A 6,856-nucleotide genomic window follows, 5' to 3' on the forward strand; every position below is an offset into this window, starting at 1 on the left:
TATCTAGGGAGGCCATAGGGCCCCAAAAGGGGTTTTTTAAAATTTTCGACACTTTCGACTTTGGTCGGATTTTTTCCGATTTTGGTCCGACCTAGGGACTTGGTGGTCCAAGGAGCCTCGGGACCAAACTTTTTTCTCAGGGGTCCCTACCTCCATACAACTTTGCCTAGGTCAATTTTTTGTTCCAAATCGACCGCGGATTTCACTTTTCAATATCTGGGGCTCGTGTAGAGTCCGAATATGAGGTTTTCTCATTTTTCGACATTTTCGACTTTTTTCGACTTTTTTCGGGTTTTTCGACCTAGGGGTCCGCCGAACAATTTTTGGGTCAAAAATTTTTATTGAACTAGTCGAAAGTACGCAAAAAGATAAGACTTTTTGCCGAAGACACCATGCCCCGGAACCGACTCCTTCCCCTTCAAAATTGGGGACAAACGTGATTTTTGAAACTTTTCCTTAGGGAGCCAAAGACTTAGAAAATTTTCAAAATCTCGATTTTTCGATTGCGAGCTAGCGCTTTGCGGTCTTCGGCAATGTTGTAGATCTCGACGAGATAAGACTTTTTGGTCAAGGTACATTTTCCACTCCGACCCCTCCTTCCCCCCGCAAATCGCCCCCAAAAGTGCAATTTTTGCATTTTCACCTCTTTGCACGCACTGTTCGGCCCAAATGGCCACTTTCTATGGGTCTGAGCGCTTTGCGGTCTTCGGCAAACTTTTAGAGCGTACCCAGTTCTAATTATAATTGTTCTACACCACCTTCGTACCTCTTCATCCCTGGCCACTATTCGCGTACCAAGGTAATTTTTGTTCATTTTGTCAACATTTTTCATCTTTGACTGCTTATATCGGCCTTGCCATGAACCGATAGCGCTTCGCTGTGTTCTAACGTAAGTTAGTACTACTCAATACCTTTCCAAATCATGTCTTAGATTGTCATTTGCTTGCATACAGCCGGAGCTATGAGCGATACCGTAAAAAGTACCGAAACTTGGAAAAATCCTTGGATCGCCCATATCCCCCCTTTGGGGGCCAGATATCGAAAAAAGTTCTGATTCAAAAAGTTGCGCCTTAACGTGTTCTAGTTATGCCTAGAACATTTCACTTCGCTAGCTGGCCTGCAACTTAGCCGTAATTGGGATTTTAGGGTGTTCTTGGAGGGCCCATTTCCTGCGACTTGGTATCTTTTGGGCCCTATGTTTCTCTAATATCTCCACAAGTTTTCCAGATAGCTTTCTCATACTTTAAGAGTGCCTAGAGCACCTCAAGACCTTTCCAACGCTATGCCGTTCGCCTCGCTCGGACATCTACAGCCGAAGTTATTCGAGGTACACGGTACCTTACCCTGTTTTCTCAGTACTTGGTCGAAAATTTCGATCAGCCATATGACCGACTTGGACAACCCTGAGCGGGTTGGCCCCATATAACTAAACTTTCGTCTCGTGGAGGCAAACTTATAAATATTCTACGTCAACTCGCTATCTCGTACCGCCTTGACGGTATACTTGGTCCAAGGGCCATTTCCAGCGACTTTGTCGCCATTTCGCTCTAAGTTTCGCTAATACCTTCGTCCGTGGACATGGTGATTTTTTGTTCGTATTTTTCCTTGATAGTCCCACTCAAGACTATTCCATACCAGAGCCGAGCGTCCCGCTAAGTGCCATACAGCCTGAGCTGTAATTCATGAAAGGTACCTCTACCAGTTTTTGTCATACTTGGGTACAAACTTTGGATCGACCATATCTCCACTTTGGAGGCCAGCCAGCACCTTGGCCCCATATACTTTTTTGTTGGTCATACCATGCACAGTTTATAATTGTTCTACGCCAACTTGCTATCTCTTCTCCAACTTGCCGTTATTCTTGGTCCAAGTCCCATTTCATTCGTTTTCGGACCCATTTTGCTATATGTTTCACTAATAGTTTCGGCCATGGACAAGCTGATTTTCTACTTGTATTTTTCCTTGATAGTCCCACTCAAGACCATTCCAAAACACACCGCAACTTGTTGCTCGGTGGCAAACTGACCGAGTTATAATTCATGAAAGGTACCTCAACTTGGTACACCACGTGGTCGGCCCAAACCGTAAACCGACCAAACGACCGACTTGGAGCACCTCGACCGGGTTGCCCCCATATAATGAAAGTTGCGTCTCTACACGCCCAACTTATGAATATTCTACGCCAAGTCGCTATCTCTTACCGGTAAGCCGGTATTCACCTTCCAAGGGTGATTTTGGTCAAGTGCCATTTCCTGCGACTTGGTCCCCGAATTGGACCATCATCACCTAATATCTCCGTGGTCTTTCAACTCAGCCTCATGAAACTTTCAGGGTAGATAGGTCTCCCCAAGACCTTTCCAACGGTATGCCGTTTGTCTTGCTCGGCCATCTACAGCCGAAGTTATTAATGGTACTTGGTACCTTACCCTGTTTTTTCCATACTTGTTCGTACTTGGGTACAAACTTTGGATCGCCCATATCTCCACTTTGGAGGCCAGCCAGCACCTTGGCCCCATATACTTTTTTGTTGGTCATACCATGCACCAAACATAATTGTTCTACGTCAACTTGCTATCTCTTCTCCAACTTGCCGTTATTCTTGGTCCAATTCCCATTTCATTCGTTTTTGGACCCATTTTGCTATATGTTTCACTAATAGCTTCGGCCATGGACAAGCTGATTTTCGATTGGTATTTTTCCTTGATAGTCCTACTCAAGACCATTCCAAAACACACCGCAGCTTGTCGCTCGGTGGCAAACTGACCGAGTTATAATTCATGAAAGGTACCTCAACTTGGTACACCACGTGGTCGGCCCAAACCATAAACCGACGAAACGACCGACTTGGAGCACCCTGACCGGGTTGGCCCCATATAATAAAAGTTGCGTCTCTACACGCCCAACTTATGAATATTCTACGCCAAGTCGCTATCTCTTACCGGTAAGCCGGTATTCACCTTCCAAGGGTGATTTTGGTCAAGTGCCATTTCCTGCGACTTGGTCCCCGAATTGGACAATCATCACCTAATATCTCCGTGGTATTTCAACTCAGCCTCATGAAACTTTCAGGGTAGATAGGTCTCCCCAAGACCTTTCCAACGGTGAGCCGTATGCCTCGCTCGGCCATCTACAGCCGAAGTTATTAATGGTACTTGGTACCTTACCCTGTTTTTTCCATACTTGTTCGTACTTGGGTACAAACGTTGGATCGCCCATATCTCCACTTTGGAGGCCAGCCAGCACCTTGGCCCCATATACTTTTTTGTTGGTGATACCATGCACCAAATATAATTGTTCTACGCAAGCTTGCTATCTCTTCTCCAACTTGCGGTTATTTTTGACTCAAGTCCCATTTCCATAGTTTTTGGTACCAATTTGCTCTATGTTTCGCTAATAGCTTCGCCCAAGGACTTTGTGATTTTTTGTTCGCATTTTTCCTAAATAGTCCCACTCAAGACTATTCCAAATCACACCTTAGCTTGTCGCTCAGTGCCATACAGCCAGAGTTTTAATTCATGAAAGGTACATCACCTTGGTACACCACGTGGTCGGTCCAAACCATCAACCAACCATATGACCGACTTCGAGTCGAGCTAGCGGCTAGGCTCAATATAATGAAATGCGTGTCTTGATGCGGGCTACTGACGGTCTGAACAATGTAGCTCGCTAGCTCGTCTCTAAACTTGTGTTTTGGTCGAATATTGGGTGTTCATGTACCACTTCGGGTAACATGGACTTTGGTGCAACTTTACCACTTGTGCACTTAATAACTTCCCGGTCATTCAAGTCTTTGCCTTCATACTTTCAGGGTAGTTAGGTCTCGTCGAGACCTTTCCATACATATGCCAAACTCATCGATCGGACATCTATAGCCCGAGTTATTCGCGGTACACCGTACCTTACCCTGTTTTTTCCTCAATTGGGTACAAACCTTGGAACACCCATATCGCCCCTTTAGAGACTAGCTGGCACGTTGGCCTCATATAATGATAAGTGCACCTCAACTAGGGCTACTGACGGTCAGAACATTTCAACTCGCTAGCTCGGGCCCACACTTGTGTTTTTCTCGAATATATGGTTCACGTGTGCCACTTTGGGCACTTATGGACATTTTGTCCCCACACAACTTTCTTGCCTTGGTAGATAGGGTCTTGTGTTCTCGGGCAAAAAGATGCACCAAGACATGGTCTAACTTTCGTTCTTTTACCGCAAAGCGCTATCTCCAACACCCGAGGAGATAGAAAGTGATTATGTTCGGTATATCGGTCTTCCATGGCCTACTACGGTAAGCCCCTGCAGGTATGCAACCGAAGGTGCTTGGTACATGTATTTGGTGCAATATCGGTGCAAAGTAGGTGTTTCCTTGATCGGGCTATAACTTTCTTGGTTGATGTTGGATTGCTTTACGGTCTTCGGGGGATAGTTAGGGAACATGTTGGCCAACATTTTCTTATTCCTCAGCCTGGCCGTACCTCTTTCCGTCTAGGCGGTATTCATGCTCTAAGTTGGAACTTGTGTTCCTTCGGGCAACTTTTCTGACTTTGACGCTTAATAACTTCCGTTCATATGCAGTCTAAGCTCTGCAACTCTCAGGAAAGCTAGTACTACTCATTTCCTTTCCATATCAGTCTTTGGCTTGTCGATCCGATGTCTACAGCCTTACTTATTCACGTTCCCTGTAAAGGTAGGTTTTTGCCCATTTTCCAGTTCATGTGGTAACATTCCCGGACTTTGCCGGCTTTCTCTTCATGTGGTAACTTGCTTGCTCATGTGGTAACTTGGAAGTGTATTTCTGACAGACCCAATCTGGGACTTAGCCGATTTTTCTCTGCATATTATATGGATCCATCACTAGGCCATCTTGCTTGCTCATGTGGTAACTTGGAAGTGTATTTCTGACAGACCCAATCTGGGACTTAGCCGATTTTTCTCTTCATATCATATGGATCCATCACTAGGCCATCTTGCTTGCTTGTGTGGTAACTTGATAGTGTATGTCTGACAGACCCAATCTGGGACTTAGCCGATTTTTCTCTTCATATCATATGGATCCATCACTAGGCCATCTTGCTTGCTTGTGTGGTAACTTGGAAGTGTATTTCTGACAGACCCAATCTGGGACTTAGCCGATTTTTCTCTTCATATTATATGGATCCTGGACTTAGCCGATTTTTCTCTTCATATCATATGGATCCATCACTAGGCCATCTTGCTTGCTTGTGTGGTAACTTGGAAGTGTATTTCTGACAGACCCAATCTGGGACTTAGCCGATTTTTCTCTTCATATTATATGGATCCTGGACTTAGCCGATTTTTCTCTTCATATCATATGGATCCATCACTAGGCCATCTTGCTTGCTTGTGTGGTAACTTGGAAGTGTATTTCTGACAGACCCAATCTGGGACTTAGCCGATTTTTCTCTTCATATTATATGGATCCTGGACTTAGCCGATTTTTCTCTTCATATCATATGGATCCATCACTAGGCCATCTTGCTTGCTTGTGTGGTAACTTGGAAGTGTATTTCTGACAGACCCAATCTGGGACTTAGCCGATTTTTCTCTTCATATTATATGGATCCTGGACTTAGCCGATTTTTCTCTTCATATCATATGGATCCATCACTAGGCCATCTTGCTTGCTTGTGTGGTAACTTGGAAGTGTATTTCTGACAGACCCAATCTGGGACTTAGCCGATTTTTCTCTTCATATTATATGGATCCTGGACTTAGCCGATTTTTCTCTTCATATCATATGGATCCATCATTAGGCCATCTTGCTTGCTTGTGTGGTAACTTGATAGTGTATTTCCGACAGACCCAATCTCGGACTTAGCCGATTTTTCTCTTCATATTTTATGGTTCCATCACTAGGCCATCTTGCTTGCTTGTGTGGTATCTTGAAAGTGTATGTCTGACAGACCCAATCTCGGACTTAGCCGATTTTTCTCTTCATATAATATGGATCCTGGACTTAGCCTGTTATTAGGTTATTATATATGGATCCTGGACTTAGCCGATTATTAGGTTATTATATATGGATCCTGGACTTAGCCGATTTTTCTCTTCATATAATATGGATCCGGGACTTAGCCGATTATTAGGTTATTATATATGGATCCTGGACTTAGCCGATATTTTTCTTCATATAATATGGATCCGGGACTTAGCCAATTTTTCTCTTCATATAATATGGATCCGGGACTTAGCCGATTTTTCTCTTCATATAATATGGATCCGGGACTTAGCCAATTTTTCTCTTCATGTGGTAACGTATGCCAATCGCTCACAAGTCATGGGATAAGGGTACTTGTGTTCTTCCATCTTCTAAGTCCCGCACGGGGACATCGTGATCGCCCCAAGTCCGGAATAGCGCCAAGTCAAGCCCCACGGTGGCCGTGCAGGACCTGTTAGCGGCGGCCCCACTGACAGCACTAATCCGGACTTAGAAATTATATCTTTCTAATCGAACACCACACACGCAACACCACCATACCACCATCTCCTTGCAAGTACCTAAGTACCCGCAACTCCATGGTGAAGGCAATGTCACTCCATCACCAACCTCTTTGCATTGCAAGCACTTGCGTACCTACAACACTCCGAAGAAGGCAACGGCGCGCGATGCTCGACTCCACACACCTCACCACACCACACCACCGATGGCCAGCCAGCCAGCCAGCCCAGCTAAGGGCTAACCCACCAACCAACCACCAATGGCCTAGGCCAGCCGGATCCCACCTTCAAGTCCAAGCACAGCCAAGTGCAAGTACCGCCAAGTGTTCACCAACCAACCATCACACCACACCACACCATCGATGGCCAGCCAGCCAGCCAGCCCAGCTAAGGGCTAACC

Source organism: Anopheles coustani (genome assembly GCF_943734705.1).
Source record: "Anopheles coustani chromosome X unlocalized genomic scaffold, idAnoCousDA_361_x.2 X_unloc_80, whole genome shotgun sequence".
NCBI classification, from domain to species: Eukaryota; Metazoa; Arthropoda; class Insecta; order Diptera; family Culicidae; genus Anopheles; species Anopheles coustani.